The sequence below is a fragment of the Manis javanica genome, chromosome 7 (genome assembly GCF_040802235.1).
Source record: "Manis javanica isolate MJ-LG chromosome 7, MJ_LKY, whole genome shotgun sequence".
Classification (NCBI taxonomy): Eukaryota; Metazoa; Chordata; class Mammalia; order Pholidota; family Manidae; genus Manis; species Manis javanica.
In genome coordinates, this window is record NC_133162.1 from 41,925,114 (window position 1) to 41,951,204 (window position 26,091).

The following is a 26,091-nucleotide window of genomic DNA, read 5'->3' on the forward strand; positions in this document are numbered from 1 at the left end:
TACTTACTAACAGGCTACAACTTCCACTGGCATTCACTTACTGACCATACAGGATGGTGATCAATACATAGGTCTGAAATCAGTTATATTAGAAACACAACCCAACATGGTATGATATTGAAATGTAGCTAATGTTACTGAAAGTACTAAATTTTCCATTTTATATTTTAATTAATTTAAAATTTAAAACCAAAGAAATGTAAAATATTTTTCTATTAAATACAATTTTGTTCTCATTGGACTTTATTTCACCTTTTAACTGTTTAAAGTTTAGCCTCCAAATTGAGACACTGTATATATAAAACACTGGATTTTTTGAGACTTAGTACAAAAACATTAAATATCTCAGTAATAATTTTTATATTGATTACATGTTGAAATATCTGCTATGTTGGGTTAATGTGTTGTTAAGATTAATGTAAACAGTTTCTTTTATTCATGTGGCAACTAGAAAGTTTTAGCTTACATGCATCTTGCATTATATTTCTACTGGACAGTGCTATTCTACTGTCCCAAGTTAGATTTGCTTCTTTTCTTACCTATCATTGCCCCTGTGACAGACTATAATCATGTTCACAAAATGAAATTAGTAGGGAGACCAGTTTATACAGATCTGTGGTTCCTTACCCTAGGTAGATAGAACATCAAATATTCTAAAACATCAAATATTCCAAAAGATTTCAAGTTTTATTCAAAAATGTTTCTTTAGCATTGTTCTCTTTAATTTGGGAAATATCTCTCTGGAGTGAAGCCATGGACTATAAATCTGATGCATTTAGGCCCTGGGTAAAGGCTGTTAAAAACAGCTGTATTTGGCTGATAAGAGACTTTGATCAAATGTTCACAAGCAGAGTTGGTCAACTCTTCCCCTGTATTAAACAGGATCTGAATCAGAGAAGCAACACCATAGCAATTTGAAGTGGGAGAGATACTACCAATTCAATGGTTTCCCTCCTCTGGATAAAACTGTTAATAGATAACCACATGAACTTAAGTCAAACCAGGAATAATCCTTAGAAAGGATTTCAGAACCTCAATGTAACTTTTAATATGGGATGTAATAATGGTGCTTCTCAAACTTTAGTAAGCATACATATGTCATTTGAGGGATCTTTTTAAAATAAGGGTTTGACTCAGTAGGTCTCTGTGACCAAGATTTTACAATACATTATGTTCCCACATCTCACAATTGTGCAAGACAGATGTGATTTGGAATGCCTGCTTGGCTTCCTACTAACTTGATGACTTTGGGCTGGTTCTTAACCTATCTGTCCCTCAGTTTTTTCAGAGCACTGTGGAGATTAAAAATTAATTCTAGTGAAGTGCCTAGTAAAGTACTTGGCACATGGCATGGTTACTTTGTTATTAACACACTAGTTAAAATTACATCTCTGGGCAGCATGATAGGAAAGTTCACATGAACTTGGCCCTGTGAAAAATGAAATGAATTTTTGCTCATGCCTAAAATACTTTAATTAACTCCCAAAGTAACTCCCACTTTGATTTTTAATGGTAAAGTTTTCTTAAACTAATTTTTGGTACCAAAACAGCTAGATACGAAACTATGTTTTTAACAAATATACTAAAGTCTATGTCATTAAGGGAAGACAATGATCTATAATATTTAAGTAAGTATTTAATCAAATTAAAACTGTATCACATTCAAAGATGAAAAACAAGTTACTTTTGATAAGTCACACATGGCATCTAATAATCAAAACTTTACATGTTTTGTATACATTATCAGTCAACACAACCTTTAAGAAGTTTATCTTTTAACATTTAAGTACTAGTTCATTTCATCAGGTATAGACACAAAAATGTTATTTCAGCAAACAGGCTTGTATGATTGTTCTTTCAGAGTCAATCACATAGGCACAAAAGTAAAGCCATGTTTTCCAGGTAAAGGCAGAAATTCTCTTTATTCTTTCTTTCCTCAACCTTTCATGCTCTTTTTTTAGTCTTTCCCTACCCTCTCTTCTACCCACTCTCTCAACGCGCGCGCACGCGCGCGCACGCGCACACACACACACACACACACACACTGAGTTAGCTACTGAGTAACAAATACTTAAACTCTTTTGATCAGTTTTTTAAAGTAATTTATTTCAAACTCATTCTTTTCACTTTAGGGAAAAAGCAGTCAATTGAAATTATTAACCTTCATTAACCTCCTTAAAATTTAAATAGTTGCATCAATGTAAGTGTGTCAGAACAATTTGCTTTTGGGATATAGATAAGCAAATATTCTATCTACTTTATCTTATCACATGGTTAGTCTGCCACTATAAAAGCAAACTATTAACTCCAAATAGCTAAGTGCCTGTGAACACCGGAACATATATGCAGATTCACCCTACTAATTTTTCAACAAATGCTTTAAGTCCCAAAATAATAGCAAAGTTCTCTTCAAACACAACCAGTTTATTGTTAAGGCTGAAATAAAACAAGCACTTTCATACACTGTTAATGGGAGTGTAAATAAGTACAGGCATACCTCAGAGATATTATGGGTTTAGTTCCAGATCACTGCAATAAAGTATCACATAAAGTGAAACAAATGAATTTTTGGTCTTCCAGTGAATATAAAAGTTATGTTTACACTAAACTGTAGTTAAGTGTGCTATGACATTATGTCTAAAAAAAGTACACATTCAACTAAAAAACACTTTACTGTTAAAAATTGCTAACCATCATCTGAGTAAATTTCAGCAAGTCCTAATCACTGATCACAGATCACCATGAAAGATAAATAATGAAAAAAGTTTGAAATATTCCAAGAATTACCAAAATGTACAGAGACATGAAGCAAGAAAATGCTGTTAGAAAAATGGCACCGATAGGCTTGCTCCACACAGGGTTGCCACAAACCTTCAATTTGTAAAACACAGTATCCATAAAATGCAATAAAGCAAAGCACAATAAAATGAGGTATGCCTGTATGTTTCTAGAAAGCTTTTTGGCAATATGTGTCACCAACTCCATTTTTTAGGCAATTATGAATAAAATAGAACAATGTGAACAGACTTGTTTACCCATTCATTTCAGCATTAATAATAGCAAATATGTATTATATCCTACAAAACCAAAATAAGAGTAATGCTTAAGTAAATTACAGAAGACTATTATAGAGCTATCGTAAAATGTTTCCATAGACTTTTTAAAGGAGGTAGAAAAATGCTCATGATAGAATGTTAAATGATAAAAGCAAAAAAAAAGAATAGAGTATGATCTTGACTGTATTTAAAAAAAAAATACATGCCATATATGCACAGAAAAAAGATTGGAAAGAAACACACCAAAATGCCATTATTGGATTTTCTGGAAAGTGGGATTATGTGTAATTTTTACTTTCTTATTTATATTGATATATCTTATAAATGTTCTACTATATTAGCACAAAATTTTCTGTAATTATTATTAAATTTTAATTACCTTCCTGAAATTATTTAAAAATACAAAATCTACTCCCACCTTTTTTAAACTTGTTTTTTTTTAAATCACAACCATCAAAACTACCCTTATTGTTAGAGGAATTAGGCTTATTTTATAAATGTCTCATCCTTACATGTGTAAAGATTCTTTAAGGCAGGAATAACAAATAAAATGTCTTTCTGATTTTCTTGGTTAATTTTAAATCTTAACTTGACAAAAGTTAAAAGCGTAAATACTAATTTTAGAGCTTTGCCTAGCCTCTAAACTGTCACAATAATGAATGTGGATTATCTTCCCCACATTTTATTTAAAAATACATCTCCTCTCTTCATATGAATTAAAATACTGACAGAATAATATTTTTAAAGCAGTCTTTATCATACTCCATAAAGAGAAATTTCTTAAGACTTGTCTCCTTTAAAAAAAGTAGCATGCCATAGTGTAAAGTTCAGGAGCCTGGGACTAAGGAGACAGTAATTCTAATCCTTAATCCTACCAAAAAAACGTTATGCCCTTTGACCATCTGTTTCCTTATCTGAAACACAAAGAAGTTTATTATAGGTGACATTTCAGGTCCCTTCTGGTTCTTACTGAACAATGAAAGAAAAAAATATCTAATTGTTTCTCAATATACATTGGGTTGTTTTTTAAAGGACTTACTGGGTTTTTTTTAATGAAATAAAATGCATACAGTTTTATTTAGCTTTTATTATGGACAAGGTTATTCAAAGAAACATTACTAAATGTATTCATTCTTCTCCCCAAAAGACATTATAAGAGGTATACTCATTTTACTTGGGTTACTATTATCTGTAGATTCTTAATTTCACTTTAACATTACATATTCAAACAGAATAAAATCTTTAAATAGAACCTGACTACTTCCCAGGAGAATTTGAAGAATATGACATTTGATTGACTGAACTTTATTTAGTAAGCATTCTTAGCAAAACTTCTTACCAGGAACACCCACACAAAGCTTCATTTCCAGTGAACTACAAATCTCTGAAACTCAAAGAAAACCTCTAAACTAAAAGTACAGGATAACAGTGTTTCCCAATTATTTATGCTTCCAAAAACATTTTTAATCTATCCAATTGAATTATCACTATCATTCCATAAAAGGGAATTTAGAAATGTACGAAGCACATCACAGAATAAATAGCCCGTCCCAAAGTATTCTTGGTAAACTTATTAAGTGGATTTTTTTGTATCATTAATATGCACTTACATGAGCAATATTGTGGTTACTAGATTCCTCCATTATCAAGTCCCCACCACATACCCCATTATAGTCACTGTCCATCAGCATAAGATAAAATAAAGTCACTACTTGTCTTCTCTGTGCTATACTGCCTTCCCCACATCCCCAGCCCCACTACATTATGTGTCCTAATCGTAATGCCCCTTATTCCCCTTCTCCCTCCCTTCCCATCCACCCACCCTAGTGCCTTTCCCTTTGGTAACTGTTAGTGCATTCTTGGATTCCGTGTCTGCTGCTGTTTGGTTCCTTCAGTTTTCCTTTGTTCTTATACTCCACAGATTAGTGAAATCATTTGATACTTGTCTTTTCCACCTGGCTTATTTCACTGACCACAATACCTTCTAGCTCCATCCATGTTGTTGCAAATGCTAGGGTTTGTTTTCTTCTTATGGCTGAATAATATTCCATTGCATATATGTTACACATCTTCTTTATCCACTCATCTACTGATAGACACTTAGGTTGCTTCCATTTCTTGGCTATTGTAAATAGTGCTGCAATAAACATAGGGCTACATATGTCTTTTTCAAACTGGGCTGCTGCATTCTTAGGATAAATCCCTAGGAGTGGAATTCATGGGTCTAATGGTATTTCTATTTTGAGCTTTTTTGAGGAACCTCCATACTGCTTTCCACAATGGTTGAACTAATTTACATTCCCACCAGCAGTGCAGGAGAGTTCCCCTTTCTCCACAACCTCGCCAAAATTTGTTGTTGTTTGTTTTTTAGATGGTGGCCCTCCTAACTGGCGTGAGGTGATATCTCATTGTGGTTTTAATTTGTGTTTCTCTGATGATTAGGGATGTGGAGCATCTTTTCATGTGCTTGTTGGCCATGTGAATTTCTTCTTTGCAGAAGTGTCTGTTCAGATCCTCTGCCCATTTTTGAATTGGGTTATTTGCTTTTTGTTTGTTGAGGTGCATGAGCTCTTTACATATTTTAGATGTCAACACCTTATCAGATATGTCATTTATGAATATAATTTCCCATATTATAGAATGGCTTTTTGTTCTACCGATGGTGTCCTTTGCTGTACAGAAGCTTTTCAGCTTGATACAGTCCCACTTGTTCATTTTTGCTTTTGTTACCCTTGCCCGTGGACATATGTTCATGAAGAAGTTGCTCATGCTGATATCCAAGAGAGTTTTGCCTATGTTTTCTTCTAAGAGTTTTATGCTTTCATGACTTACGTTCAGGTCTTTGATCCATTTGAGTTTACTTTTGTATATAGAGTTAGGCAGTAATCCAGTTTCATTCTCTTACATGTAGCTGTCCAGTTTTCCAACACCAGCTGTTGAAGAGACTGTCATTTCCCCACTGTATATCCATGGCTCCTTTATCATATATTAATTGACCATATATGCTTGGGCTAATATCTGGACTCTCTATTCTGTTCCACTGGTCTATGGATCTGTTCTTCTGCCAGTACCAAACTGTCTTGATACTGTGGCTTTGTATAGAGCTTGAAGTTGGGAAGCGAGATACTCCCTGCTTTATTCTTCCTTCTCAGGATTGCTTTGGCTATTTGTAGACTTTTGTGGTTCCATATGAATTTTAGGACGATTTGTTCATTTGTTGAAGAATGCTGTCGGTATTTTGATAGGGACTGCATTGAACCTGTAGATTGCTTTAGGCAGAATGACCATTTTAACAATATTAATTCTTCCTAGCCAAGAGCATGTAATGAACTTCCATTTATTAGTGTCCTCTTTAATTTCTCCTAAGAGTGTCTTGTAGTTTTCAGGGTATAGGTCTTTCGCTTCCTTGGTTAGGTTTATTCCTAGGTATTTTATTCTTTTTGATGCAATTGTGAATGGAACTGTTTTCCTGATTTCTCTTTCTGATAGTTCATCATTAGTGTATAGGAATACAACAGATTTCTGTATATTAATTTTGTATCCTGCAACTTTGCTGAATTCCGATATTAGTTCTAGTAGTTTTGGAATGGATTCTTTAGGGTTTTTTATGTACAATATCATGTCATCTGCAAACAGGGACAGTTTAACCTCTTCCTTACCAGTCTGGATGCCTTTTATTTCTTTGTGTTGTCTGACTGCCATGGCTGGGACCTGCAGTACTATGTTGAATAAGTGGGGAAAGTGGGCATCCTTGTCCTGTTCCCTATCTTAGGGGAAAATATTTCAGCTTCTCACTGTTAATTATAATGTTGGCTGTGGGTCTGTCATATATGGCCTTTATTATGTTGAGGTACTTGCCCTCTATACCCATTTTGTTGAGAGTTTTTATCATGAAGGGATGTTGAATTTTGTCAAATGCTTTTTCAACATCTGTGGAGATGATCATGTGGTTTTTATCCTTCTTTTTGTTGATGTGGTGGATGATGTTGATGGATTTTCGAATGTTGTACCATCCTTGCATCCCTGGGATGAATCCGACTTGATCATGGTGTATGATCCTCTTGATGTATTTTTGAATTTGGTTTGCTAATATTTTGTTGAGTATTTTTGCATCTATGTTCATCAGGAATATCGGTCTGTAGTTTTCCTTTTTGGTGGGGTCTTTGCCTCGTTTTGGTATTAGGGTGATGTTGGCTTCATAGAATGAGTTTCGGAGTATTCCCTCCTCTTCTATTTTTTGGAAAACATTAAGGAGAATGGGTATTATGTCTTCTCTGTATGTCTGATAAAATTCTGAGGTAAATTCATCTGGCCCGGGGGTTTTGTTCTTGGGTAGTTTTTTGATTACTGATTCAATTTCGTTGCTGGTAATTGGTCTGTTTAGATATTCTGTTTTTTCCTTTGTCAGTCTTGTAAGGTTGTATTTTTCTAGAAAGTTGTCCATTTCTTCTAGGTTATCCAGTTTTTTAGCACATAGATTTTCATAGTATTCTCTAGTAATTCTTTGTATTTCTGTGGTGTCCATCATGATTTTTCCTTTCTCATTTCTGATTCTGTTTAAGTGTGTAGATTCTCTTTTTTTCTTAAAAAGTCTGGCTAGGGGTTTATCTATTTTGTTTATTTTCTTGAAGAACCAGCTCTTGGTTTCATCGATTTTTTTTCTATTGTTTTATTCTTCTCAATTTTATTTATTTCTTCTCTGATCTTCATTGCATCCCTCCTTCTGCTCACTTTGGGCCTCATTTGTTCTTTTTCCAGTTTCAATAATTGTGAATTTAGACTATTCATTTGGGATTGCTCTTCCTTCTTTAAATAGGCCTGGACTGCAGTATACTGTCCTCTTAGAACTGCCTTGGCTGCATCCCACAGAAGTTGGGGTGTTGTGCTGTTGTTTTCATTTGTCTCCACATATTGCTTGATCTGTTTTAATTTGGTCATTGACCCACTGATTATTTAGGAGCATGTTATTGAGCCTCCATGTGTTTGTGAGCCTTTTTGTTTTCTTTGTACAATTTATTTCTAGTTTTATACCTTTGTGATCTGAGAAGTTGGCCATTAGTATTTCAATCATTTTGAATTTACTGAGGCTTTTTTTGTGGTCTAGTATGTGGTCTATTCTGGAAAACGTTCCATGTGCACTTGAGAAAAATGTGTATCCTGCAGCTTTTGGGTGTAGAGTTCTGTAGAGGTCCGTTAGGTCCATCTGTTCTAATGTGTGTTCAGTGCCTCTGTGTCCTTACTTATTTTCTGCCTGGTGGATCTGTCCTTTGGAGTGAGTGTTCTGTTGAAGTCACCTAGAATGAATGCATTGCATTCTATTTCCTCCTTTAATTATGTTAGTATTTGTTTTACATATGTAGGTGCTCCTGTGTTGGGTGCATAGATATTTACAATGGTTATATCCTCTTGTTGAACTGACCCCTTTATCATTATATAATGTCCTTCTTTTGTCTCTTGTGAATTTCTTTGTTTTGAAGTCTATTTTGTCCGATACAAGTACTGTAACACCTGCTTTTTTCTCCCTATTGTTTGCATGAAATATCTTTTTCCATTCCTTCACTTTTAGTCTGTATATGTCTTTGGGTTTGAGCTGAGTCTCCTGTGGGGACCATATAGATGGGTCTTGCTTTTTTGTCCATTCTATTACTGTGTCTTTTGATTGGTGCATTCAGTCCATTTACATTTAGGGTGATTATCTATAGACATGTGCTTATTGCCATTGCAGGCTGTGGATTCATGGTTACCAAAGGTTCAAGGGCAGCTTCTTTACTATATAACCATCTAACTTAACTCACCTATTACGCTATAATATACACAGTCTGATGATTCTTTCTCTCCCTTCTTTTTCTTCCTCCTCCACTCTTTATGTTAGGTGTTTTATTGTTTACTCTTTGTGTTTCCCTTGACTGATTTTGTGGATAGCTTATTTGCCTTTAGTTAATATTTGGTTGGTCTGCTTTCTTTGCTGTAGTTTTATGTTCTCTGGTGACAGCTATTTAGCCTTAGGAGTGCTCCCATCTAGAGCAGTCCCTTTAAAATACATTGTAGAGATGGTTTGTGGGAGGTAAAGTCCCTCAACTTTTGCTTGTCTGGGAATGGCTTAATCCCTCCTTCAAATTTAAATGATAATCCTGCTGGATACAGTATTCATGGTTTGAGGCCCTTCTGTTTCATTGCATTGACTATATCATGCCATACGCTTCTGGCCTGTAAGGTTTCTGCTGAGAAGTCTGATGATAGCCTGATGGGTTTTCCTTTGTAGGTGATCTTTTTTCTCTCTCTGGCTGCTTTTAATACTCTGTCCTTGTCTTTGACCTTTGCTATTTTAATTATTATATGTCTTGGTGTTGTCCTCCTTGGGTCCCTTGTGTTGGGAGATCTGTGGGCTTCCATAATGTGAGAGACTATTTTCTCCCCCAGATTGGAGGAGTTTTCAGCAATTATTTCTTCAAAGACACTTTCTATCCCTTTTTCTCTCTTCTTCTGATACCCCTATAATGCAAATATTGTTCTGTTTGGATTCGTCACACAGTTCTCTTAATATTCTTTCATTCCTAGAGATCCTTTTCTCTCTCTGCCTCAGCTTCTCTGTATTCCTGTTGTTTGATTTCTATTCCATTAACAGTCTCTTCTACCTCATCCAGTCTGCTCTTAAATCCTTCCATTGTTTGTTTCATTTCTGTTATCTCCCTCCTCAATTTATCCCTTAGCTCTTAAATATTTCTCTATAGCTCCATCAGCATGCTTATGACTTTTATTTTGAATTCTTTTTCAGGAAGATTGGAGATTTCAGTTTCACCAAGCCTTCTGTCTGGTGTTTGAGGGATTCTGAACTGAACAAGGTTCTTCGGCCTTTTCATGGCAATGGGAGTGGTTGCCAGCAAGTGGCACATGTGTCAGCTGGGAGAACAAAGTCCCTTCCTGCTTGTTGGTCCCCCTTCCTGTCTCCACTGTCTGTGCCAGTTAACTGGAAACAGGGAGCAGCCTGAGTTAATCCCCTGAACTGCCATGGGCAGGGCGGCCTTCAAGATGGCCTAGGGCAATAGCGGGGGTCACAGGCAGTAGGGCGTGTTCTGCCCCAAGAGCAAAGCCGCTTTTTGCCTCCTAGTCTCCGCGCCCGTCTCTGCTGTCTGTGCCAGTCACTGCGCCCAGGGAGCAGCCTCTGGGTTAATCCCCTGACCTGCCACAGGCGAGGTGTCCCTCAGGATGACCTAGGGCACTGGCGGGGGTCACAGGCAAGTGGCATGTGTTCTGCCACAAGAACAGAGCCCCTTCATCCCTTACAGACTCTGCACCTGTCTCCACTGTCTGCACTGTTCCACCGCGCACAGGAACAGCCTCTGGTTAATCCCCAGAGATGCTGTGGGCAGGATGACCCTGGCAATGGCCTAGGGAACTGGCAGGGTTCTCAGGCAAGCACCATGTATTCTGCCGCAAGAACAAACCCCTTTGTCCCTCCTGAACTCAGTGCCGGTCTCCGCTGTCTGTGCCGGTCAACCACACGCAGGGACCAGCCTTTGGGTCTGGCCCAATTAGCTGCACACAGGGAGAAGCCTCTGTGCTAAGGTGTGTGATTGCTATAGGGAGGGCTGCTCCCCGGCTGTTCCGCAGCAATGGCGGGTCTGCCAGTTTGCTTGCAGTGCCGGTGGAGGTGAAGGAATGGCAGGCTGCCTATCACCATGAGGAACTTTAGAGCTGCGATGCCACCCAGGAATTTAGGGTGCCTGGAGTTCCTTAAAGTTCCCAGCCTGCTGGGCTGAATGTACTAGGACGATTTTGTTCACCTGTTAAACCCTTGTCCCTTTAAGACTTTTAAAGCACCCACTTTTCTTTTGTCCCAGGGCAGCTGGCTGTGGGAACCTATTCAGTCTCAATCTTGGACCTTGCTTTTCGGCTCCTCCAGTATCCAGTGCACCATGCAATGTATGTCTTTGCTCCCAGGGCAGATCACCAGGGCTGGTTAGTTAGCAGTCCTGTGCTTCCACCCAGTCTCCATTCTGATTGCCTTCCTCTCGCTCGTGACCTGGGGTGGGGGGAGTGCTTGGGTACTGCCAGGTCACGGCTTTGTATCCTACCCTTTTCCTGTGAGATGTTGGGCTCTTGCAGATGTAGCTTGGATCATGTACAGTATCTTCCAGTCACTCTTTTAGGATAGTTGTATTCACTGTGTTTTCAAAATATCTACAGTTTGGGGAGGAGATTTCCACCACACTACTCACACTGCCATCTTGAGAATCCAAGAAGTGTATTTTCTATATAAAAGATTTTTCCTATTTTTATTTCACCACAGATCTGATAAATGGTACTTCACAATTTTTTAGGAAATCATTCATTCATTAACTCGATACATATTTACTGAGCATCTACTCTACTACTCAAGACAATTCAACTACTATTCAGCAAAAATCAAGATCATGTCCTGCCCTTATGGAACTTATATTCTAGTTAGGGGAGGAGTAATCAAATAAATAAGAACATTAGATGATCATAAGTGCAGTGCAAAGAATTAAAACTAGCAGATAACATAGAGAAACGCTCCTTTAGACTGGGTAGTCAGGGAAGGCCTACAGCAGGAGGGAAATGAGTGACAAGGAAAAGCCAAGTGGAGGAAGTGCATTCCAGACAGACAGCATTGAAGTGATAACTGAAAGGCCAAGGTGAAAAAAAGATGAGGGAGGGAACAAAGGTTTACGGACAGTGCAAGAAACAAATCACCTTAGATTTTTTGAGGCTAATCAGTTTTGATTTTTTTATACTAATGACAGGAAGCCAGTGTTACTAAGTTTACACAGAGGAATGGCATGATCTGATTTTGTTCTAAAAGATCACCCTGGTTAGAGTATAAAGAATGGACTATAAGATTATGAAAGCAGAAACAACAAATTAGAAGCCTATTATAGTATTATGAATGACAAATAATAGTGGTGAACATATTACTAGATGGGCATTTTGAAGACTTTCTGGCAGACTAGTGGGGAGGGAGAGCTGAGGAAAAGAAAGTAATCAAGAGCAACTAAATTTTGGACTAATTTGGATAAATGTGGACTAAATTGGGTAAATGGTGCTACTGTTTACTGAAATAAATGGAAAAGGCATAAGATAAGCTCAGAAGACTGGCATTCTGGGAAAGGTTGGGGTGGAGACAGAGACTTGGTAAACAGATTATTCTGGTCTTTCTTACTCCATAGTCCCTACTGTTTTCTATTGATAGACTTAAAATAAATGTCCATAATTACATATGCAGTTTCATTTGAACAGCACCCAAAAAAAGGAACCATTCTACTTTAGCAGTCAGCTGCTATCAGCCACAGGTTATGTATAGGTAAAAATTACTGCATACTTAATATGTGCTGTACACTAACACTCTATAATCTTTCAAGAACTAACCCATATTATCTCCCAAATATCAGAAGTAATTTTATTATCATCATTTTACTGATGAATAAATTAAAGTTCAAAGAGGTTAAATAACTTTTCCAAAGTTACACATCACAGTACAGAAATCCAAACTCTGGTAGTCTGACTCCAGAACTAGAGCTAATTACTATGCTTACTGTCACTAGAGTAAACCCAGAATAGTCTGACATAAGTCTAAAACTTTTATAAATATGCAAATTTCAGAATACCATAATAAGATTTCACCCATAAAATGCAGTAATCCAGGGGCAGCTCTCTGATTAGCTGGAGCACTGTATATAAAATATGTTTAGAAACTGCTTCTTTTATTTCCAGATATGCTTAAATGGATTAAATCTGAGCAGCCGATGAATCTGCCATTTGTCTTTAATTTAGCCAAGACTCCTAATTGTCATCAATAATCATTTCTTAGATCTTTTCATTTTTAAAAACCTCCCACTATAATTTCATTTCTATCAAAACACAAGAGTATTTTTTTGTATCACTCTACAAAAATGTAGTGGCTAAATTTATTATCAAGCTAAGTAAACCCCCAATCCTAGACATTTACTTTGTGTGAATCAAATTTAGGCTTCAGCAAATTATAAATTATTTATCAAGATCTTTTATGACTCATAAGTTGAAACCACAAATGTTCATAAAAGGTTCTACTGGAAGAAAAAATTGACTAATATGGTCCTTAGATATATCCTTTTTCTAATGCCTAATGCCTACCATTTTCTATAGAAGATTAAAAATAAATGTGGTCTCAAATTGAATATGCAGTTTTATCTGAAAAATGTCCTAGGAAATAATCATTTCTACCTGGTTGTTTTATAAATAAATACTTGATCTGGTTCCTTCTAAGTTTTTTAATTCACTTTTTTTGTTTTCATGACTAAAGGGATGGGGAAGCCTGGGAGTACATTTCTCACTCTTTCAGTTTTCAACAAAACATAAAAGCCTCACAATGCCTGTATGTGAAGTGGGGAAGTAACTAAGTCCAATGTAATCTTCAGGAATTATAAGAAGGCAGCTCCTTTTGCATGCCAAATAGACTTTTTTAGATAGTGTTAGATAGCAAACTTAAGACCCCACAGAAATTTTTAAACCTTAAATCATTTCTTCAGAAACCTAAAAACTCAGTACTCTGTGGAAAAATAATATACATATTTAAGCTAAACTCTGAAACCAAAAATGAACACATTTTCCAAATGGGCAGGGGGGACTATTAAAAGTAACTAACTTTCAAAGGACAAAAACAGAATTAAAAACAGAAATATAATTCAGTCATGTTTTTCAAAAGTGTTTTACCATAATTGTGACAGATTAAAAACAGCTACAATTTATGGAGAAAGAATCTATGTCCCTTTCCCTTAAATTTAGGCTACCGTATGACTTCTTTGAGGAACAGGGTATGTGAAGTGAAGCTTTGCCAGATTCCAGGCTGGCCTTAACAAGACTTTCAGCTGCTTCCTTCGTCTCTTGGAACCCTCAGCTGCCATTTAGGAAGTCCAACTACCAAGCTGAATAAACCACATGGAAAGGCCCTCAAACTACATGGAGAAGGAAAGGTGCCCATTTAAGCCAAACTTTTCAGCCATCCTCACCACAAAACTGAGTAACAACAACTTGTACCCTGCAGACCAGACCTGTTGTCAGCTAAATACCTACAAGTGATCCTAGTCTATACCACCTGAAGCAGAAGAATCAAATTGAGAACTCTAATGAAATGATTATTTTAAGCCACTAAATCTTGGGAGAGAAAGCCAAACTCCCTATTGGAAAATCTATTTTGCAGTGCAACCTAGTATTCTGTACATACATCTAACCAAAACAGTTCACCAAGCAATACTTACCCTTAACCACATTCAAAGCACTGATATTTTCCATTTTATTTTCCTTTTATAAAACACCAGTTGTGCTACACCCAAACTCATTCATGATCTAGTATGAAAAGCATTTTACTCTCTATTACTCTATTGCATACACAAATCTAGACAGAATACTTAATAGGACCCAAATGTCCTGATTCCTAATCCAAAGCTCTTTTCCTTGCACCATGCTAACAGCCCATAGGTATTGTAACAAGAAGTTTCTCACAAGCATACATACCTCAGAGCTGAGTGAAAAGCTGAAAAGCTGAGATACCTGAGGCTAGAGATGCTGTTGAAATCATAAAAGCCAAAGAGGAACTGAGTCTTTTCCTTTCTTATCACTTCCTTTTACAGCCCCCTTCCTATCACATTTATTTCCCTCCCCCTACTTCCTTTTTCTTATAATTAGCAAGTATTATGAAATTGAGATGTTTAAGTGTCACTTGAATTTAACAAAATGCTGTAGTTCTAGTCTTAAAAGTAGGACAACTGAACATTTCATCATTCCTTTTAAAAGGCTGCTGTGTGTGTGTGTGAGATCCAAGGTTAATTGGGACCGCAGGTCACTTTTAGTAAGAATTCTTATCACTGCCATCTCATATCTGATAGAATATTTTTGTAGGATTTTAAATCACTATGATTATTAAAGGAGAAATAGCTTTTTAGAGGATTACCCTAAACTCCATGGATAATTCACGAATACTTTTGAAGCGAAGGGCCTGCTTATTTTTTTCAATCATACAAATCATTTTTGACTCCTGTTGCTGTTTACATAATACCTGAATATTGCAACTAATTATTAAAAATCTTAGAAAAAGACAGATTCAGATTTGAATCCTATCTCTGCCACTTACTGTGTAATATTGGGCACATTAAACTCTCTCTGAACAGTGACAGTTAATTCATATTACTATATCAACACTAAAGTCATAAGGTTCAAATTATTACTATCAGGGAAAAATGCCAAATCTCCAGAGTAAATTAAAACTTACTAGAAATTGTTCTCTTAATTGGAACATTTTAATTTTTATACATAAGGAAAATTGGTTTGTCTATGCTTTTAATCATAAAACACAATCTGCTCAAAATTAGAGTTCAATGAGTTAATCCATTTGCAAAGCATCTAATAAGTATATCATCCCCCAAGGGAATATTTATTCTTGGAGGGAAATACTACATGTTTGAACAAATTGTATATTGTACAAATTGTTGAATTTGGGAATTCGTGTTCTCTCATTGTGAGAGAACTTGAAAGACAAAAATCTAAACATTACTAAACACATTAGCTCAGAAATTATTGTTCTCATCTAGCATACACAGAATTCACTTTGACAAGTTCTCAATTTGTATCTTCAAGTGTAATAAAAAACAGCAAGATATACGAGTCAGAGGTCCTGCATGTGAAATGACAGCTCACTTCATAGGTAGAGACTCTTAACCTCTCTGGGTCTATTTCCTCAGCTGAAGACAGTAAGTTACCTGGTAGCCGCCTTCTGAGGATCACTAAGAAAAGGTAAGTGAAAGTGCTTGACAGTCTTTAAATATTTTATTCTTACCCTAAAAAAATTTCAAAGGAAATTAATAATTTCATTTCTTGTTTCAGAGGGTAGTACAATAGGAAGTTACACAACTTGGGACCAATCTTACCTTAGAAACTTAACTGATACCACTTAACCTCTATGGGCTTCAGTCCTTTCAACTGTAAAATATAAATACTAGATTTTGGTTCTAAGTACCTCACCAGGCACTAGCAATCTAAAGATTCTAAAGCATATTCAAAGAGTTTTCAAAAATCACATGAAATTGTGAACTACTATTTTAAAGCCACATCTGACTCATACTGAAATTTACTGTTTTCACACCCCATCTCCATGATTTGCAGGAAACCTTGGCTCTGGGAGGTCCTACCCCACCTGGGAATTTGCACTCATTGACATCTCTTCCCACCCCAGCTCCCGCCCCCACTCCCACCAGCATTTCCAAACAGCCTTTGGAAATACCAAAGTAGGTTCCCAAATAGAACAGAAAAGACAGCCTGTCTTATTAGTATAGAGAGCAACATCCTGGTCAACAAGAAATCATTTAAAGAGCTCTGAATCTGACTTGATAGAGACAGGATACTAATAAGTTTTCTCAGGAATGTAGTTTATTCAGTTTTCACATAGAACTGAGGTCAAAGGTCTCTGATGTGTGTGTGTGTGTGTGTGTGTGTGTGTGTGTGTGTGTGTGTTTCCACTGGTGAACAAATGTACTCCTCTTCCCTTCTTTGTGCTAAAACTAGGGGAGGAATGGTACACAAATAGGGTAAGGGGAGTGCTAAAGGTGGGATTCCTGTCTAATGTAGGAGGCTAGGCAAAGATAACTTAAGATGCCTCTCAATTCTAATGATCTGTGAGTGTAAGTCTAGAAATTTATTTATTTCTCTATAGAGCACCCTTACAATATATTCAAACAGGAATGAACACACCCAAAGAAGACAAACTTGCCACACAGAGGACCCACAGTCCCTCCAAAAAGTCAAATCTTTTTAAGTCTTTTTTACTAACATACTATTTTTAATACTAAATATTTAGTACTACTTACTGAATCTAATAATATAACTGCTTTAACTATTTTTATTTTAACACTTCAAATCTAAACCAACCAGATCTATACATCTCGATAAGCAAACACTAAGTAAAACAAGACAAAGTAAAATTTTGTCAACATACTTTAATGTGCATCAACATGCTATCCATGCTAAAATGCAATGTCACCAGTTCATCTTGAGTGTGTGAAAATAGACACATAACCAAGGGTGTAAGTCTGCATCACTTCTATAGCTTAGTATCTTTAATCTTCAACAAAATTGAAAACTATAAATGATAACTAAGGTCTATGCTCTGTTTAGGAAGAACAGTTTTTTAAAATCTCTAAGAGGAACCTAGGACTTCCCTCCATTATTCCTATAAAACAAGAAAATGTTCACATCTCTAATGTAGCTAACTTCAAAGACAACAGATTTAAACTGCTTATTTTTAAAGGTGATAATTTTCTTGTATGTCAATCTATTTACTCAAAAACATATGTGATTGTTTGTTTTTACTGTGGCTCCAGGACTCAAGAGAGTAAAACAGTATTCTGCTATATCAAACTTAAAATAATTTGAGAAAACCTAGGACATCTGAATGTGATTCTTTTGCTATATTTTATTTTCAAGTGACCCCTCTTGGATGAGTCAACAAAAACAAATTTCTTAAAAGACTGTTTTGTGGTATTATCTACTGGTTACACAGTATATTATGTTACACAGCCTGCTATAAAATTTAAATATTAAAATATTTTATTTATAAAATTTGTTTTATTTCATAAAATTAAGATATTAAAATATTAAAAATTTCTGACCTCCACTACTTTTGGAGTTCTAATTACCATACACCGCAAACAGTCTCAGTAATTAAGGACTTGCTAACCCAGAGGAAAAAGATTCATCATTCTGATAAGCCACTGAGATCCTCTTTGTAAATTCACTTGTTCAGAATAGTTATTCCTCCATCAAATAAGTAATTCTAAGAAAGAAAGAAAGGATGGAAGAAAGGAAGAAGGGAAAGAGAGAGAGAGAGAGAAAGAGAGGGAGGGAAGGAAGGAAGAAAGAGAGACCACAGAGCCTTAATAAAATGTTACTGTTTATATAGGGGAAGTATATGTATTCTGAGGGAATTTTTAGCATAGACAAACCCAGAAAATGACTGTTACAGTTAGAACTTGCTACAATCACCAGAAAAAATAGCAATGCAGTCTAGGAGTGCTTCTCTTGCCTCTACTGTCCTCCAGTATCAGATTTATTCCATATACAAGCTCACTCCACGTAATAAGAGTGCCCAAGAACCATGAAGGGTTTAAAGGCAAGGGTTCTATGAATTTTTAATATAAATAAGAATTTATAGCTGATATATGAATCCATTTTTCACCAGTGAACACCACAAATATAACCTTAAGACATCTTTAAAAAGTTAAGAATTCCTTCATTCAACAAAAATTTGGAGCCTGTTATGTTGCAGTAAGTAGTTATGAGGCATTCAGAGTTATTCAAAGTTTCCTGACTTCAAGTAGCAGTAGACAAGATAAAACATGCACAACACGCACATACTGTACAAAGTAATAATGCAAAGTAAAAACTACAAGCAGCCAGAGAAGGAGCCATTTCCAAGCTGAGTAATCAAAAAAGCTTTACAGAGAAGAGAGACTTTGGCTGGACCCTGAGGAATGAGGTTTTGAGCTGGGGGATTGTTTTCATAAATATTTTCTATACATGCTACAATGGGCTTTTCTTTTGCTGAGGGAATGACACCACCTCCCTCACTTTACAAAGTCCTGGTGGAAGTGTTGATTTAGAGTTTCCCCTCAACATCCGTCCACAGCTCCACATATATAAACACTGACTCAACACACCCACTCACACCCATGCACAACCACTGGCATGCAAAAACACACACATATACATGGAATGAAGAGTACAAACACAGCTAAGGCTGGTCCAAATCCCCATCTCTGATACAGTAATTAGTTCCATGGTAGTTATGTAACCCATGCAGGACCTATCAGAGTATTCTCAAAACTGATACAGGGATGTATACAGGAAGTCTCCTCCATTTGGTCTCGAAAGATTTTGATTTGGGGTTGAGAAATGCCATCTTTCGTATACACTGGAACAGTCTTTCTGAGAAATAAATCCCATACCAAAGGCCAACAAAAGCAAGAAATGTACTCCTAGAATGAGTCATACTTGGTTGGACTTCCCAGTTACGTTAGTCCACTCAATCTCTTGGATACTTCAAATGGTTCTACTAGGGACCTCAACCTCTAGAAGGCAAAAAAACAAGTAATCACTTCAATATCATTTTTGGTAATCCCTAATTTTGTCAGTGATCGATGATCACAGGCTACCTCCATATCTACAATCCTGCATTTGCAGGTAACAGCAAAAAGCAGGGCTCTCAAGTAACTTGCTTCCTGACAAAGTAACAAGATCCTGTTATTTACAATAACAAAACTGATCTACCTTGAGAAGATAAGAATTTCTTATATAATTCTTGTACTTACTTTCTTGTCCTATTCTAGAGATGCTGTAATCAGCATCCATGAAATAAAAGCCAAAATACAAATGGAAACTCTTAAGTTCTTAGGTTGAAAGTTCATTACATTGCTTTTATACAGACTTTTTTTTAAGAAATCGTATGAAGTCACAAGTACAAACAAGTACAATCAAAACATCAGAAATAAAACACTCTAAGTAAGGGCAACAACTTTAAATCTACTTTGAAAAGTATTTTAAGAAGTATCTTCTCCAAGCAGTATGTGAACCTTCAGTTTGTGAGACCACATCAGTGAAGCCTTGCAAATCTCGAAGTCTTAAAGTTAAAAAGAAGTATTTACCTTAGTGACAATTAAGGAGGAAGAAAAGACCAAAGACTCAATGACATAAGCAGTACCAGTATTATGGTCACGGCTAACCAGAAGAGATCTTTGAAACAGCATCTATTCAGTATCACAGACATGTAGAACAGGGATGCAGGAAAAAATATAGCAACTGACACTGATGAGAAATTATTACTTCTCCACAACAGCCAACTTTTAAAAACTGATTATTTAAAATTGTATTAAAGGTCTACAATCCTTTCGTTGAATCCTTGGGGCAAAATATGTTTTGGGGCCAGAATTTTATGAGTTTTAGAAGTTTATGGATTTTATGAAGGTAATACATTGTATGTACTATATATTTTGTAAGCCGCCCAGGAGGGTTTCATGCAGCATGCCATTAACATATTATTAATTCTACAGCAAAACATACACATTTGTGTCAGACAAATAAATACTACAGAGAGCTACATATCAGTTCAAGTTTTGCTGCCAAATTAACTCAACTCAAACTTTTTTTTTAAAACTTTGTTTTCAGAGCTTTTGGGATTTCAGAAAACACAGATGAAAAGATTACAACCTAAAATAAAATCATAATAGTTATTTCACAAAGTTGCAGGTTTATTTAGTATCCCAGAGGTCCATTCTGCAATGGTGCTATTTAGTCACCCAGCACTCAGCCAAAATATGTATTCATTACACATCAAGTTTCTCCAGCTTAAAATCAAGAGTTCTGATACACGTTAGTGTAGAAAAGCTGGAAAATGCAAAAAAAGAATAAAGAAATAAAAAATAACCGTCTTTCCACCTGGAGATAACTATTAAATTGTGACAAAATTCTCAGATTCTTTCTGTACACATTAATACAATAATTAGGATCAAAATCTCTACAGGTTTAGTGTGGATTTGTTTTTAATCTTACCATGTACCTGAACACCCTTCCAACCTGAGGACTTTGATGTTTTTTAAATTCTGGGAAATTCTCAGCCATCATCTCTTCTATTATGGTCTCTCTACCCCTGGCACATTATTTCTTCTTTTTGGAACTCCCAGTTAAAGTTGGCACCTCTCAATTTACATTCGTCACTCTTAATTTCTCCTCTGTGTTACATCTGGGTGAATTAATCAGTACTATCTTTCAATTCACTGATTTTTCCCTTCAAATATGTTTGGTCTAGAATTTAACCATTTGATTTCAATAGTTCCATTTTTCTCTTTTACATGGGCATTCACTTCTTACCTATTTTTGATTCTTAACACATTGTTTTTAATGTCTATTACTTCTTTTATCCTTTTAAGGATCTTTAAAATACTTAGTCATTCTAAAATTGCTCTAATAATTCCATTAGATTTTGAGTCAGTGTATCTCATGGTTGGCTGTGTTTATTTTCTAAGTAATGGTCTTCCTCAGGTTTGCAGGCTTAGACTCTCCCTTCCTTTTCCCAGTGGTTTTAAGGTAGGGCATCCCTCTTCCAGAGCCCATAACCTCCAAGCTTGGAGCTCTTGTGATGGTGGGGAAATCACAGTTCCCAACTCTCAGCCACCTGGCAACTCAGACACTTCAGGTCCACAGCTTTTTAAAGCAACAGCTGAAAGCAGAGGCTTTCAGCCTTTTTTTCATCCAGCCCAGCCCAGCTCCCAGTCTTATTCAGGGTATCTGAGTCTAGTTCCCCCACACAGAGTAATTTCCACCAGTCCTGACTCAGAGTCTAACTGCTTGTTTCCTTTCTATGTTAGTCTCTGGGGATGTTTCTTGTTTTTGAGTACACCCATTTCTTCTTGTTTTCTTCTTTTATTTGTAATTGCTGCATTTGGAGCAGAGTAAGGAACCAACAGCAGGATAAACAGTACCATAAAAACAACACCTAACATTTATTGAAGACTTGCTTTATTTTCTCACGAAATCCTCTCAACAATCTTTTGAAGTAGGTAGTATTATTACATCCACTTCACAAGTGAGAATAGAGAAGCACAGGCCAGTAAGTAATCTTCCCAAGATAACCAGCTAGTAAGACCAAGAGTCAAACCAGATGTCTGATTCCACAGCCCATGCTCTTAACCACTGCTCTCTACTAACTTCCATCCTGACCAAAATGTTCATCGTAATTTCGAGTCTCTTTTTTTTTTTCCACTTAACTGTGAACATTTTGCACACAGGTAGGACTGTAATCTATGGGAGGGAAGTAGAGTCATATTCCAGGTAGAAAGCAGCGTATCAGCCTCATGCTTTATTTAATGTTATTCAGTTTAGGGCTACACCTAAAATCAGAGACACAGTTTTCAATGCCTATCTTTTTTCTACATCTCTTCCCACTTTCCCTGGCCTCTAAGGCCATGCTTGTCCCTAAATTCCCAGGACTATCCACACAGGCTTTCCTCTGGTTCCCTCTCTTCACCACTCTTACTCTGCTCTAGTATATAATGCCCAAGAAAGGACCTTATTAGGACATTTACATGAAGTATCCCAGAAGAATTTGTTTTCCATTTTCCCTTCATAGCCCAAAGCTTTACAGAGTTAAGCTTGTGAATATTAGTGAGGAATGTGCAATATCATCCACAAGAGCTATACTCAATTTTAGGTTGCATTATTAAAAATGTAAGGTCTACAAGAAGATATGGCAAAGAAATAATCAATCCTCCCAGGTTTTCTTCCATATGCTACTTCTATAGCTTTTCTTCTTTCTTCCTAATTACAACCCTTAAATAGAATTCGTGCCTCATATCGAATCTACCAAGCATCATAATTCCTCCAGGTGGTAAAGATACCTCAAGACAAGTGCTGGGCATAGAAGCCACAGGGCATAAATCTGCAAAGAAGTAAAAAGCTAACCTTCTCAAACAATATGGCTTCTCTCTCACTTACCAACTTTACATTTCCCTGTATGGCCCCGGAAGATGACTGGTTAGCCAGAGACGGGTAAGATTCCTCAAGGGAGGAACAACCTAAGACAGGCACAGTCGCAGGGGGGCCATCAGATGAGAAATTGGGGATCAACAGTGGTGAGGCTTAGAACCTCACCCCCTCTGTTTTGAGAGAAATCTGCATCCATGGATGTTTTAAGGCCCTTGTCTAGCTTGGATTAACACATAGTCTACAGGCACACACCTGATCATCTACATTTGCTCTCTTACAACACTAAACTATGTTTTTTACCTTTATCTTGCATCTACCTACCACTTCAGCATTTTATTAAAAATAAAAAAAATAATAATAATAAAGGGAGAAATGTGGGATCCACATATAAATCAAGTATAAAAATCAAATGAATATTCATATCTGACCTGATTGTTTATAATTCATAATGCGTAATCAAAACCGAAAGTTTCTGTGATGAATGCCCTTGTACTGTTCACCATGTAAGAACTTATTCACTATGTAAGAATTCGTTCACCATGTAAGAACTTGTTCGTTATGCTTCAGAAGATTGGAGACTGACGAGAATTAGACTTGAGATGGATTAATGATTGTACATTGAGCATCGACCCCCCTATACTGAATTTTATTGTTGTTAACAACCATTTGATCAATAAATATGAGAGATGCCCTCTCAAAAAAAAAAATGTAAGGTCTAGAAAAGTGAAGATTATCAATCCCACTCTATGTTGTGCTAACAATTCATTCAACATGAATGGAATAGCTCCTATGGACCAGCAACCACCCTTTCTCTTTTCCAGTCTGCATATATTTTCCTTACTTAATCCTCACAACAGACCATTCCTGGAACAGTGTGCTCAGTTAATAAAAATAGTCTTTCAGAGAATTCTCTGAAAGAGGAAAAAAAAAGAAGGGGCTACTGAAGCTGTTGCTTGGTTACCTAAGATACTTGTAGACTTTTCTTCCTAGGTTTACTATATAATTTTGAAGCACAGGGTCCTTAGTGATATAGGAGGTGGAGGAAAAGAATCAAAGAAGCCCATGCAAGTGAAAATGTTTAGGGAGCAATGATTTGAGAAAAATTCAGTATTGCTAACTGGAGAATTACAGTTTACTTTTTAATATTAATAAAGTCATGACCCAGAACAATTTTTAATTGCTAATGTCAAACAGAATTATGATGTGGGCTCTTGGGATCTAACCCTTCCCAACATCAACTTCAGAGCTCACAAATATTTACTATGACAAATAAGTAGAGCTATGCCTGCTTGACACTGAAGGTGAAAGATTAGTTAGGAAGCTAATATAAAGAAAGACTAAGCAAGATAAAGTCTAAACTTGAGTGTGGCAGCAGGAATGGAAAATGAAAGTCATTTGTGAGAAAGTACAGAAGAAGAAAAGACCAACTTTGATAATGGTATGTGTAGGAAAATGAATCAAGTATCTAGGTTTCAAACTTTGGAGAAGGAGAAGTTAGTGGTGCCATTAACAGATTCAGGAACCATAGAAGAAGGTGCAGATTTAGGACAACAGATGGATTTAGTTTGATATATATAACTTTGAACTGTGAGTACAACACTCAGAAGGAAATACTCAGCAGTTAAAATTAGGGTCTGAGAGTTGAAAGATATATAAAGGCCACACATATAAAAGCATCCAGCACAAAGCCTGGACCCCCTATACTTACTGCTTCAGTCAGACAAAACTATCTGCAGTTCCCTTACAGAGGCAGCTCTCTCCCATTTCTACCTCCAAAAAAATTTTCCTATAAAGCCAAACACCCTACTTAATACCTGATTAACTCCTTGTCATCTTTCAGAATGCTCAGGTAGTTTCCCCAAACCTAATCATCTCTCATCAGGAGGATGGTACCTGGGTCTTACCTCTCTATATATGTACCTAATTTTTAGTAAAATGTCTAAAATAGCAGGTGCTTAAAAGACTGACTGAAAAGACGGCATTGCTCAACAAGCCGTGGAAGGAACTGTAATCTCTTAGAGGTGACTACTGAAGAAATGCACTTGGATGAGATTTCCAAAGGAGAGAAAAGAAAACTAAGTGATCCTAAATAAAGTTAGTTATCGTGGAACATCTTTATCTAGGGATAAGTTCCCAAAAAATGCTTCTCCAGTTCTTTCAGCCCAATACCTCATCAGTAACACAGAGATCATCACTCCTACCTCCCAAATTTCTGGGAAGATTAAATGAGACAGTAGATAAAGCACCTAGTATAAGGCCTAGCACTCATTACTGATCCCTCATGTGTGAACATGTTATAACCTGCTTATTTCTTCGCAACTTTAGTAATTGTTATAACCTGAAAAGCAATCCAGCCTAGAAAAATAATGGATATTGGAGAAAGGGAGGTTAGGTTTGCCAGATGCTCTTCCTACACACAATTCTTCAATCTCAACACTATCGCCAATTTGGGCTAAATCGTTGCTGTAGGGACTTCCTATGCTTTGTAGGGTACTCAGCAGCATCCCTGAACTCTGACACCACACCAAAAACATTCCCTGGAGGGGACAAAATTCCCCTGGTTGAGAACTACCCTAAGGCTAACTGAAATTTTCATGCCTTAAGTCCTTTCTCTGACATCCACAAACATACCTGATAATATTTATTTGTTCCCTACTGAAGAATCAGTAGGGAACACATCAAATTATGCTTAACTATATAAGCCATTCTCTCTAAAAGTTAACCAGAACTGGCACCTAGCTAGCCCCTTAACTGCCAAACAAGTCATCAGAGACACTGCACACAACTAACCCCTCAGTGCATTTTCATGCTGCACACCTTAAAGCCAAACTAGCACAGTGAAAGGAGTAGCCAATCCCAAAAGGTCTTCACACAAAATTAAGAGATTTGTCCCAGTATTCAAGTGTCTTTTAATTTCATGTCTACAGGTGGTACTAAGTAGATATTGAATAAAATGAGTTTTAATTGCCTAAGGACTTTAATACATTTTAAACAGAAACTTATGACATAGAAAATACACTATATTTAAGAATTAAACGTATCATATGCCTGTATGTTGTAACGATCTAAAAAGTTATGTACACTAACAAAAAAAAACAAGTGAAAGTAGAGAAACACAAACTGAGTTAACAGTTCACTGGGGTTTTGGATAAACTGCTTGAAGTTAGTAGTAAGTATAGTATGGTAATTAAGAGTACACACTTGGAATCAGACTACCTGGATTAAAATCCCAACCCCATCACTTACTAGAATAGGTAGGTACCTTGATCAAGTTACTTAACCTCTATGCCTGTTTCCTACTTGGTAAAATAGAGATAATTATAGTATCCACCTTGTAGGGTTGTTGTGGGATTGAATGAATTAAAATAGGTGAAGTGCTGAACACAGTGCCTGGCACAAACAAACTCAAGCATTAAATTTTTTTCTTTTCAAGTATGAATGAGCAGAAAGGAAATTTATCTTGGGTGGCTGTAAAAAAGCAGGCATAGTAGAGTCAAACAACAAAGGACCT

The 26,091-nt window shown here is 36.5% G+C and overlaps 1 protein-coding gene across 3 annotated transcripts in view; it reads right to left on the reverse strand.

Annotated features, from left to right (window-relative positions):
• The window catches only part of ADK (adenosine kinase), a 606,631-nt gene that overhangs the window by 579,029 nt on the left and 1,511 nt on the right, over positions 1-26,091 (reverse strand). The window lies entirely within an intron of this gene.